We start from the raw sequence: 12,623 nt of genomic DNA, 5'->3' as shown, positions 1-12,623 counted from the left end.
GTGTCATTTGGTCTGCTGAGAAGGTGATTGGCTGCAGTCTACTGTCGCTCCAGGAACTGTACACCTCCAGAACCCTGAAGCGGGCTGGGAAGATTCTGGCTGATCCCTCCCACCCTGGTCACAGACTCTTTGAGACTCTCCCCTCTGGCAGGAGGCTGCGGTCCATCCTGACCAAAACCTCACGCCACAAGAACAGTTTTTTCCCATCTGCCACCAGCCTTGTTAACAAAGCCCAGAAACCACCCTGACACTGTCCCTTTCCCCCACACCCCCCCCTTTTTTTTTTTTTGCTGACAGGACACCTGTAACCTGTAACTCTATGCGTTACATTAACGCTCAGCATGGACTCCTGCTTTACTTGCACAATGATCACCTGCACTGTTGTATTGCTCTTGCATCTTATACTGCTCTATATTTACTCTCACTCACTTAAAACTGTGCACATATATTTATATTACATTGTAGATATGTTTATACTGTTTAATTTGTACTGTATTGCACCGACTACGCCAAAACAAATTCCTTGTATGTCCAAAAACGTACTTGGCAATAAAGCTTTTCTGATTCTGATTCTGATTCTGATTTTACTCTGCAAAACTGTAAAAGAGTGTGCGTTAATTGGACGTGTTAAAATAGAGTCAGATAAGATTTGCTGACAGTGTCGGCAAAATACGGCAGCTTGAAGGTTAGAGTCCTCATTTAAAGCTGAAAAAAAGGTGATATTGGTGGGTGTAGCGTCCTAACTTATTGATTGACGGATCAATAAGATATAGCTGGGTTTAAGTCCCGTGTTTTGGCAAACCACAGAGGATTAAAAGAGGTTAAAGTCCTCACAAACCTTCATCTGAATTTTTTAATAGGTGACAGCTTCATTCAGAAATGTCACGAAGGGTTAGAGGCCCATCTAGTGGACACACAGAGGAATTACACAAGCGACTGGTAGTGCAGTCAATGTTAAATCATTGGACACTCATTCTGAATTAAAAATGCGGTTGGATTTTTGATTATTTGAGGGAAAATAAAAAACATTTATTGAATATAGGGTGAAGTGGCTTTGTAGTGGATTGTTTCTGCATATTTATGCATTTCCTGTGTGCGAGTGTCTGTAACAGATAGTGGTGTTGAATTGAGGAAGTACAGGCAGAAAGTGTGTGCGACTGAGCTAGATGATTATTTGGGGTAAAATAAAAGACAAAGTACTAGATATAAGTATATGTAGTGCAGATTATAGAAGACATGTGAATGTTAAGTGTTTTTCCTGATATTAAACGGGAGTGACTGTGACAAGCGCTGTCTGACTGATTGTTGTCTGACTGGGTGAGGCCCGCACAGAGCTGGCACACCATTGCTGTTGTGTAAAAGCACTGTATTGTCTGGTGAACCTGGCGGTGTTAACAAGGACAATACAGTGATAAGCGGATTTTATATGCATATTGTGAAGCGTTAATTGAACATTAATTTCACGGGATTTTAAACAACATGGAAGGGGAATTTCTGGAAACACCAGGATGGGTAGATCTGGAGACACAATTGACTAACATGCAAGCACTGGTTCTCCAAACGAGAGGTAAGGAGGACAGTGAAAAAGTGAAAAAGAAGATCGAAAAACAGGTAAGAGAATCAATGAAGGCGGATGGACTTAATTTGACGGACAAGTGGAATTTAGGTGATTGGTTTAGAAAGAAACTGAACACAGCGAAGAAAAACAGACATGAAGCACAAAGTAAGTTGAATGAAGCTACTGTTTGGTCCAAAGGTAAGTACAAGACCAACAAAGAAAATTGTGAAAAAGAGGAGCGCTTCTGGGGAGACATTCTTTTAACTCATCAAGGAGGAAGGCACACAATGAAGCACAAATAACCCAGAGGAGGAGACAAGAAGGAGAGGTCAAAGTCAGCTCAGGGGACGAGCCCAGACACACCTCCCCCGTATGCACCATCCTCCAAGTACAGCTCACTCACTAGTGCACCCACAACGCCCCCTGGTGGATTGTACCCCATATTGGAAGTAGAGAATGGGACACTTGTAGTGCATGGCTTGGACATTCCAGAAGGGGGGGCTGCATCTGTCAGTGGAAGTTCCGGATTATCTATGTCAGCATCTGCTGGCTCATTTCAGGATGCGGGAAAAGCAGCATTTCAGGACAGAGAAGTAAGAGAAAGAAAACAACAACAACAACAACAAAGAAGCCTGAGCAAAACAAATCCCTTTCGCTCACCCCCACAACAATCCTCCCAACCACCTTCTCTAATTTCAGAGGCTGGGGCACGGGGGCCAGGCTCTGGCTTACAAGGAGCAGGACAGTGGGTTTACTGCTAAGTGGATCCTGGAGGCCAGATAGGGTTTTGTGTCCCAATTCTTTTCTCACACCCACACCTTGTTACACCTCTACCCCAGCTGTAGAGGTGCAGGTAAGCAGGCACAGCATACCACAGGAAGATGGAGAAGACAGAGCAGATCCGCAGCAAAACCATCCTGAGGACGGATCCCCAATACGCAGTCAGACAGTTGTACAGTTAACCCGCAAAGCTGCAGCTAAACCAGAAGGCTTTAGTTATGCCCCAAAAACCAATTATCCCTTTTTACAGCAACAAGGCTCTGGAGCCCCCTGTAGGTATAAACCTTTCTCTCTGGGCGACATTACGGCTCTCTGTGACAAGTTGCCCCCCATAACTGAAGGAGCAGCAGTGTGGCTCCAGACTTTAGACACCCTGACGGCAGGCACCACGCTAGGATTGGGAGATTATAGAGCAGTGGCAGGACGGTGCATGCCACACCACACATGTAGAGACATTGAGACTGCTGCTTACACCTCAGGAGCCCCAGATTCTGACCTCTTCACCCAGCATGTCCACTGGCTAGGTGATGCATTGAGAACACCATACCCTGTCGTGTTGCACCCAGTCACTGAAAGGGTCCTTCATGTTGAGACACTGATGTAATAGAGAAACTGATCATAAAGATCTCTAAAGATGTCATCTTTGGCTGAAGTCATCTTCAGCCAAACTAATATCAGAACAAAACATTTAGAAGCACACCTCCTTTGCCAATGTCTCCATCTAGTGTCCAACTGCCGTAAACTCCAGCATCTTCAGCAGTTATGTTGTTGATTATCAAGAGCGGTGTCAGTCAGATCAGAAATCTGCTCAGCAGCACAAGGTGAAAATGCATCCCCAACATTTATAGACATAAATCTAGAATCAGGAATATGATGCACAGTGTCCTCCATAATTATTAGAAGGATTGTAAAAGGCCTTAAAATAATCTTTACTGTGAAATCAGCTAGTTATGTTGGGGCAATGAGCTCATGATTCAGCTTTCCAGCAACAAACAGTCCAGGTTTGTAATTTGTTAAACAAAGAATGCACTAAAAGGCATATCCTGCCCACTGTTAAATATGATGGAAGACCTGTCATACTGAGGCCCAGTGTCTCTATATTAGGCCCTGGGACGTTTGATGAAGTACTTCCTCCATTCATGTACAGTTTAAATACCATTATGGTGGCTTATGCAACATAATGTTAAAACCATAAGCCCACATCAACACAGAGAATGTTCAATAGATAAAACCACAAACTCATTCCCTGGTGACAGTCTGACTGGAGAAAATGACAGAACGACTAAACAAATGAAAAACACAAAGCTAATAATAATTTAAAAAAACAATCAGTAATAGTAATAATCCTCAACCCTGCAAAATAGTTGCATGTTTGTTCATGCTGGATTCATGAAAGTCAGAACCCCTGTTGGTGAAAGGCTGGAATTGAGTATTTTGTTGTGTCATGAATGGTGTGTCAATCTGATTGTTTCTTTTAATAAAAATGATCAACTATGGGAATTACATATCAATGATCTATGAGTGCCCCAAAACATTGTTGGTGTCATAGCTTGAACGACGACCAACTCGTGTGTGCTACAGACTTAAATAGGTAGCATTGAGATGCAGGAACATTTTTGCTATGAAATGGTGACTTCCTATACCATCATGCAGAACAAACAAAAATAAAATGCTTGTAGAATTTCCTCTTAAATCTGGTTTTCATAAGGATGTAAATGGGAGAGGATACAGCTCTATTACAGTTTCTGCTAGCAGTGAGATTCTCTTGACTGTGATTGAAGATGTTGAGGCCTCTCAGAATTGAGGATAAATAATTTATTCAATCTGGTAACATAAAAAGTCTGGTCAAATTATGTAATGTTGCTTCATATTAGCCCCAACTTTTTATAGGGCTACTGATATTTCTCTCAGTTTCAGTCAAAATACTTGAACCGAAAAAGACAGAATTCATAAGACTTGTTAGAATCAAACTTTGTTTGTAAATCATTGAAAAGCAAACTGGCATTATGGCAAAAAGCTCAAATGATTGAATGAGATTCTCTTTCAATGCTCCCAGGAAAATAACATCCAACATAGACTGTCAATAGCAAATAAAATCAAAAAGGTTTTTAGTAACAAGATGCAAACATCTTTTTTAAAAAAAAAAAACATATTGTTTACCTCCGATTCACAAGAGTGCAAAAAGCTGTAAGTTTACAGAGAAAAGCAAAAATTATGGTGTCATCCACAAACTGACAGACCTGAAATATGTTTAGTTTCATACACCACAGCCCTCCTCAGGTGATGTCATTGTTTTGTTGATTTTGTGAAAAATATTCAATCTTTATCATCAGATTTTTAGCAAATGCTCAAAATCTCACCCATCTAAGGAAAGTAACCACTCAGCATGATCCTGACACCTGGATGTTAAGGATTCAAGGATTTTTATTGACATACCAGCTCACATTTACATGTTAAGTTACAAATTTCAGACTCAGGTTCTGGTTAAGAAGCCTAATACTTAAGTAAAAAGAAAACTAAGTATAACATACAAAGCTAAAGCTAACAATAAATAGCAATCAGTGAAATATATACAGGTCCTTCTCAAAATATTAGCATATTGTGATAAAGTTCATTATTTTCCATAATGTCATGATGAAAATTTAACATTCATATATTTTAGATTCATTGCACACTAACTGAAATATTTCAGGTCTTTTATTGTCTTAATACGGATGATTTTGGCATACAGCTCATGAAAACCCAACATTCCTATCTCACAAAATTAGCATATCATTAAAAGGGTCTCTAAACGAGCTATGAACCTCATCATCTGAATCAACGAGTTAACTCTAAACACCTGCAAAAGATTCCTGAGGCCTTTAAAACTCTCAGCCTGGTTCATCACTCAAAACCCCAATCATGGGTAAGACTGCCGACCTGACTGCTGTCCAGAAGGCCACTATTGACACCCTCAAGCAAGAGGGTAAGACACAGAAAGAAATTTCTGAACGAATAGGCTGTTCCCAGAGTGCTGTATCAAGGCACCTCAGTGGGAAGTCTGTGGGAAGGAAAAAGTGTGGCAGAAAATGCTGCACAACGAGAAGAGGTGACCGGACCCTGAAGAAGATTGTGGAGAAGGGCCGATTCCAGACCTTGGGGGACCTGCGGAAGCAGTGGACTGAGTCTGGAGTAGAAACATCCAGAGCCACCGTGCACAGGCGTGTGCAGGAAATGGGCTACAGGTGCCGCATTCCCCAGGTCAAGCCACTTTTGAACCAGAAACAGCGGCAGAAGCGCCTGACCTGGGCTACAGAGAAGCAGCACTGGACTGTTGCTCAGTGGTCCAAAGTACTTTTTTCGGATGAAAGCAAATTCTGCATGTCATTCGGAAATCAAGGTGCCAGAGTCTGCAGGAAGACTGGGGAGAAGGAAATGCCAAAAGTCCAGTGTCAAGTACCCACAGTCAGTGATGGTCTGGGGTGCCATGTCAGCTGCTGGTGTTGGTCCACTGTGTTTTATCAAGGGCAGGGTCAATGCAGCTAGCTATCAGGAGATTTTGGAGCACTTCATGCTTCCATCTGCTGAAAAGATTTATGGAGATGAAGATTTCATTTTTCAGCACGACCTGGCACCTGCTCACAGTGCCAAAACCACTGGTAAATGGTTTACTGACCATGGTATCACTGTGCTCAATTGGCCTGCCAACTCTCCTGACCTGAACCCCATAGAGAATCTGTGGGATATTGTGAAGAGAACGTTGAGAGACTCATGACCCAACACTCTGGATGAGCTAAAGGCCGCTATCGAAGCATCCTGGGCCTCCATAAGACCTCAGCAGTGCCACAGGCTGATTGCCTCCATGCCACGCCGCATTGAAGCAGTCATTTCTGCAAAAGGATTCCCGACCAAGTATTGAGTGCATAACTGTACATTATTCTTTGAAGGTTGACGTTTTTTGTATTAAAAAACACTTTTCTTTTATTGGTCGGATGAAATATGCTAATTTTGTGAGATAGGAATTTTGGGTTTTCATGAGCTGTATGCCAAAATCATCCGTATTATGACAATAAAAGACCTGAAATATTTCAGTTAGTGTCCAATGAATCTAAAATATATGAATGTAAAATTTTCATCATTACATTATGGAAAATAATGAACTTTATCAAAATATGCTAATATTTTGAGAAGGACCTGTACAAGTCCTACACAGTGGTCAGAGGGATTTTAAGCCATTCTTCTTGCAGGATAGTGGCCAGGTCACTACGTGATACTAGTGGAGGAAGACGTTTCCTGACTCGCTCCTCCAAAACACCCCAAAGTGGCTCAATAATATTTAGATCTGGTGACTGTGCAGGCCATGGGAGATGTTCAACTTCACTTTCATGTTCATCAAACCAATCTTTCACCAGTCTTGCTGTGTGTATTGGTGCATTGTCATCCTGATACACGGCACCGCCTTCAGGATACAATGTTTGAACCATTGGATGCACATGGTCCTCAAGAATGGTTCAGTAGTCCTTGGCAGTGACACGCCCATCTAGCACAAGTATTGGGCCAAGGGAATGCCATGATATGGCAGCCCAAACCATCACTGATCCACCCCCATGCTTCTCTCTGGGCATGCAACAGTCTGGGTGGTCCGCTTCTTTGGGGCTTCTCCACACCGTAACTCTCCTGGATGTGGGGAAAACAGTAAAGGTGGACTCATCAGAGAACAATACATGTTTCACATTGTCCACAGCCTAAGATTTGCATTCCTTGCACCATTGAAACCAACGTTTGGCATTAGCATGATTGACCAAAGGTTTGGCTATAGCAGCCCGGCCGTGTATATTGACCCTGTGGAGCTCCTGACGGACAGTTCTGGTGGAAACAGGAGAGTTGAGGTGAACATTTAATTCTGCCATGATTTGGGCAGCCGTGGTTTTATGCTTTTTGGATACAATCCGGGTTAGAACCCGAACATCCCTTTCAGACAGCTTCCTCTTGCGTCCACAGTTAATCCTGTTGGATGTGGTTCGTCCTTCTTGGTGGTATGCTGACATTACCCTGGATACCGTGGCTCTTGATACATCACAAAGACTTGCTTTCTTGGTCACAGATGCGTCAGCAAGACGTGCACCAACAATTTGTCCTCTTTTGAACTCTGGTATGTCACCCATAATGTTGTGTGCATTTCAATATTTTGAGCAAAACTATGCTCTTACCCTGCTAATTGAACCTTCACACTCTGCTCTTACTGGTGCAATGTGCAATCAATGAAGACTGGCTACCAGGCTGGTCCAATTTAGCCATGAAACCTCCCACACTAAAATGACAGGTGTTTCAGTTTCATTGTCCAACCGCTGTAAGTGCTATTATTTACACAAGAGGGGCATCACATTCGCAGGGCTTCATTTGGTGGAACAATCACTAATCCCAGTAGATGTCACCCAAGGGAATTGAATGAAGCTTCAGGTAGTGAACCACTTTGACACAATGGTTCAAAATGATTCTATGCTTCAAAAAGTCTCGTTTTGACATCACTACACTTCATACTGAATCCTTTTTCACATATAGAAACAAGAGTAACAGTTTTATGTACCACAGGTCTTGTCACATGTAGAACAAAACCATTGCTTGTTTGAAATCACTGTAGCTGTGCTCCTACACGAACTAAAAAAGTAAATAAATTAATAAATGAATAAATAAGTAATGTGCAGCCCTGACTGGCACCCTTTTCTCCCTGTGCCCCTGTTGTTCCTCATTATTTGAAAGACCTCCCACTGCTGTCAATCAAAAGAAAAAGAAAATGAACCTTTCCTACAGTCAGCTGACCCAGCATAAATACAAAAAGAACTGTTACATGAATTAATTTTGAGGTTTTCTCTTCAGAGTTACTTTTGCAGAGAGTGGTTGCTAACCTTTCTAACATTTTGCTTAAGTTTCAGTTTAGCTAAATGTCACGGTGGCTGTAGAGGACCAAAATGCAGACAGGCACTGGGCAGCAGCAGCATGATGAGAAAAAGCTTCTTTTTTTTAATCAAAGGTCTTCAAAAAAAAAAGCTTTACATGAGTAGTTCCCAAAAAAAACTTACAAGAGTTATCCAAAACTTACCTGAATCTTCCAAGAAACATAATACCAGCAGAACACAAGTGTATAGTGAACAGGAGGAACCAGCAACTGGTAATGGGAAGAGATTGTGGAACAAAGGAAGGAGAGGCAGGCAATCAGCAGGGATTAGAGTCAGGTGTGGACCAGGTATGCAGGGAGACGGAGGAACAGGTGAAAATGATTACATAACTAAACCATGGGATTAAATAACAAACCCAGGGAAACAGATCTAAGAAAATTATTACAACCAAAATATAAGAATCTGCAAAATAAGAACTAACAAAGTAACTTGAAGACATAGAGGAAAACCTAACTGAAAAGCAAACAAACCCAAACAACTAATGATGCTGAAATAAAGCACACACAAGAACACAAGAATTTCAGGAATAAATAAGAAAAATAAACCCCACAGAACAAAAACACAAACCAGAACCCAAAATGGCAGAACCTGACACAAAATAGCATTTGGAGGTGGGTCCTTTGGTTATGATGAGCTGAACGATTCGCAGATTCTGAACTGTTCAGCTTATTTGACTGTGTACTTGGAGGATTTAATTCAGATGCTAAACTTAGTGTTGTGTTTTCCACCTGAAACACTGAACTGATGTTGGAACAGCCTTTTATGAGTTTACCTGCTGAATGGTTGGACAGTGTTTCCTCTGTGAACAGAGCAGCTGTACCACATCAAAAATCAATTAAAAACTATTTTTAACAAGCTCATAAATATCTTTTTAATTCATATCAGGCCCATTATTATTTATGCTTTGTCGCCCCATAAAAACATTTTATTATTTTAACCATTAATTCATGTGGATCTGATTGTATCTTATTGGTTTTTCTGTCAGTGTTCATTTTTATTATTTGCACCTTTAACATAGAAATGGACATGTCATCTAGCCCCACTCAGAAGACATTTCCAGCTGCCTCTGTCCTAGCAAAGCCAGAAAGATCCTGTCAGATGACTTACGTCCTGGTCAATGTTTTTTCCTCCACCTCAGGCCCTCAGCAGGAGATACAGGAGCATAAAGTGTCGGACAAATCAAATAAAAAAAACTGCCTTTAGCCTCGGGAACACAGCCTTTCAACATCTAAAGCTGGCCCTGAGGCAGTAAAATTATTATCTGAAAAAATCATCATCGCATTCCTATTATTTTTTTATTATCTTCTACTTACTATGAATAATTATTTTTATTCATGCAACAATAAGCTGCAGACCAATTTTATTTCAAATTGTTACATTAATACCATGACAATAAAGAAATTCCAGGAAATCATGCATCAAGTGTGGACCCAAGAAGAAGGACCCAAGGAGCTGACAACAGCATTCGAGACAAAAGTGATAAAAATATTGTTCTACACGTCTCCATACAAACACCCACATTAACACACACAATCATCTGTCCACATATACTTACACAAGAAAGTATATGTAGTGACTTGTTCTTAACAACAAAAAAACAAAACGAACCTAAGCCATTTAGGGGCTGCTGACTGGATTCACTTAACTGACACGTCGTCTTCTGGCTCCAATGAGTAAAACAGACACATCAGCGTCTTATACGTTCATGACCATTTATTGCTCGTGCGCTCTTAACAAGAATGTGATCTTAACAGTAAAAACAATTACATAAGGTGTAACTTGTAATAAGACAAGATGTAGCTCACATAATTGCCACAACAAAAACCCATGGCTACAACAACGATGACGACGGTCAAACACTGTGTGCTTCTCCAATCAATCAGCACACCTGCTAAGTAATTACCTGTCATTCTGTTTAATTCAGAATTCAAGCTTTATTCACGTTCGGTGCATCTTCACTATTTTAGCTCAGTGTCTTTTATGTTGATCCCAGAAAAACAAATGAATGAAATGGGGGTGTGAGTTTAAAGGTGAAAGGAGGTTTTAGCAGCCCCGAAAAGCCTGCAGATAATACAGCATAGGCCAAAGAGCCCACAATGGCCCGAACCTAGCAAAACACCTGAACCAACCCTCTTAGCCTCTCCTGCTGACAGCATTAAAGTCTGATCTTATCTAGTCTTTTGTTTGTCTGCAACACTGAAACACAGAAAGTAAAATTAGTCCCAGTATCAACATCACCATCATTGTTAGGAGACTTTTCATATCTAAAAATGTTATTTCCTCTTTGAGGATGACTGGCAGGATAAACACAACTTCACACCAACACCCAACATTCATCCTGTCTTTTAGTCATCATCAGCTTTATTTTTAAAAGGAAACCGAGACAGAACCCTTTATAAAATAAAAAAGAACAGGATGTGTCACATTAAACAAGAAACATCTAACTTTCATAGTTTATTTTCTCTCAGTGACCTAATAAAGAATAACATCTGTATTGTAGGTCTCTAATGAGGAAACTACTAAACGAGATCCTTTAAGCTTTAAAACTTTCATTTAATGTAAAGATTCAAAGCTGTTTATTCAAGATGGAGAAAAAGTCAGTAAATGTACAATAAATAAACAAATAAATGATTAATAATTCACACAGTGTTCAGAGAATAATGTCCAGTGCCTTGCAAAAGTATTCATACCCCTTACACTTTTTCCAGTGTATATTTTGGGGACGTTAGATCAGCACAATATAATTTATTTTTTGCAAAGTGGAAGAGGAATAAAAAGTGGTTGCACATTTTTTTGTTATAAATAGAGTCAAAATAAAGTCTTAAAAATATGACATTTGTATAAAGCCCCTCCCCCTTACTCTGTTAGCCCTAAATTAAATAGCTTGCAACCAAATCCACAATTAATAGTAATAAGAGTTTACCTGTGTGTAAATTACTGTTAGAATAAATACAGGAACCCTAAATGCCGACAATATAAGAACATATTGAAACTCATTTTTATAGCTTTGCCATTTGTTTGAAGTTCAGTTTGATGTTGGAGCAGCAGAAGATCTTCACACATTTTCATAGCTCACTGTAGAATCATCATCTTCATCTTTATCATAGTTACCAACCTGTGAGACAGAATGCGACAAAAGTTCATCTACTGAATGAAAGAGAGCTTTATTTTCCTTAGCCACTCTTCAAAATGGGAAAGACAAGAAAACATGTCATTCATTAACGTCAGGCAAATATGTGCTGATATGTGTGGCCAGGATAATACAAAATAATGTTAATTCAAAAAATATTAATCATAAAAATAAACTTTTTATTCCACAGAAACTGTGGCAAACAAGACTAGGACCCAAGTTAGAAGCCATCTACTGCGCCTGGGAAAAGGTTGCTTGGGTCTTTGCAAAACCTTACAGGGGCTTCAACTACAAATGTTCATTTTGGTCAGATGAGACTGATGGCAACACTCCAAGTGGGTCTGCGATCAGAAATAATTATAACAGAGCAACTCGTGCACACTGTTGAGTAAAGTGGTGGATCTGTGATAGTATGGGCCTGTCTCTTCTCCTTTTTTTTTTATTTAAATCTGTTGATCTATGCCGGAAAACATAAGAGTAAATCGACCTTCTAAGGCTTAACACATTTCTAATAGGGTTGCCAATAATGTTGAAGGGCGCTGTAGATTAATCATGGTCATCTATTTACAGGTAGATGATTTTACTCACCCTGATGTCGTTCAGTAACTGTTCACTTACTATAAAAAAAAAGATTAGTTGTATTAATATGTATAGTTTTTATTCATGGATAATTAATGGTCTTTTTAATAATGGGAGCTTTATCACCTCTTTTTCTGTTGACAGCTACAGAGACTCTGATCATCAGAATCAGTGCTGTGATCCTCAGAGTCAACATGATGTAGTTCAGAGGAGACCAGTCTGTGGAACCTGTGAAGAAAGTCTTATATTTTATGTTTTTACACAAAAAACAGTAAAGTTTGGCAGTCAGTCTTACATGAACATATTAATCAAGGTGATAATAAAATGACACAAAGATCTTGCATAAAATTGCATTTTTCTGTCCTACCCATGACAAGTGTGTGGCGAGCTTGAATTTTCACAGCTTGCTTCTGAACAAACTGGCAGGTGTAAGTTCTGCTCCGGTCTCTTTGAGGCGTCACGGTGAGAACAGAAGAACACTTAGTCCAACACTCGCACTGGTCCAGCACCGTTCCTGTCTCATCCAACCAGCGGAGGCTGTTCTCCGCGTGAGGTGGGATGTCAAATTTTCTCAGCAGGGAACACTCTACTGTCGCCGTGTTTTCCCTGTTTGGATCTGCCTCGGGAGACCTCGGAGAGA

The 12,623-nt window shown here is 40.4% G+C and overlaps 1 long non-coding RNA gene across 1 annotated transcript; it reads right to left on the bottom strand.

The window, feature by feature from the left end:
• Window positions 1–11,254: 11,254 nt before the first annotated feature.
• LOC124881903 lies at window positions 11,255–12,201 on the bottom strand. Its single transcript, XR_007041775.1, has 3 exons — window positions 12,110–12,201; window positions 11,993–12,021; window positions 11,255–11,389 (listed from the first exon to the last, which is right to left on the bottom strand). It is a non-coding gene; the product is annotated as an uncharacterized LOC124881903 (long non-coding RNA).
• Between the last annotated feature and the right edge of the window lie 422 nt (window positions 12,202–12,623).

The sequence above is a fragment of the Girardinichthys multiradiatus genome, chromosome 15 (genome assembly GCF_021462225.1).
Source record: "Girardinichthys multiradiatus isolate DD_20200921_A chromosome 15, DD_fGirMul_XY1, whole genome shotgun sequence".
NCBI classification, from domain to species: Eukaryota; Metazoa; Chordata; class Actinopteri; order Cyprinodontiformes; family Goodeidae; genus Girardinichthys; species Girardinichthys multiradiatus.
Note: the sequence above shows the minus strand (reverse complement) of the source record. Positions and strands in the feature narration are given on the sequence as shown.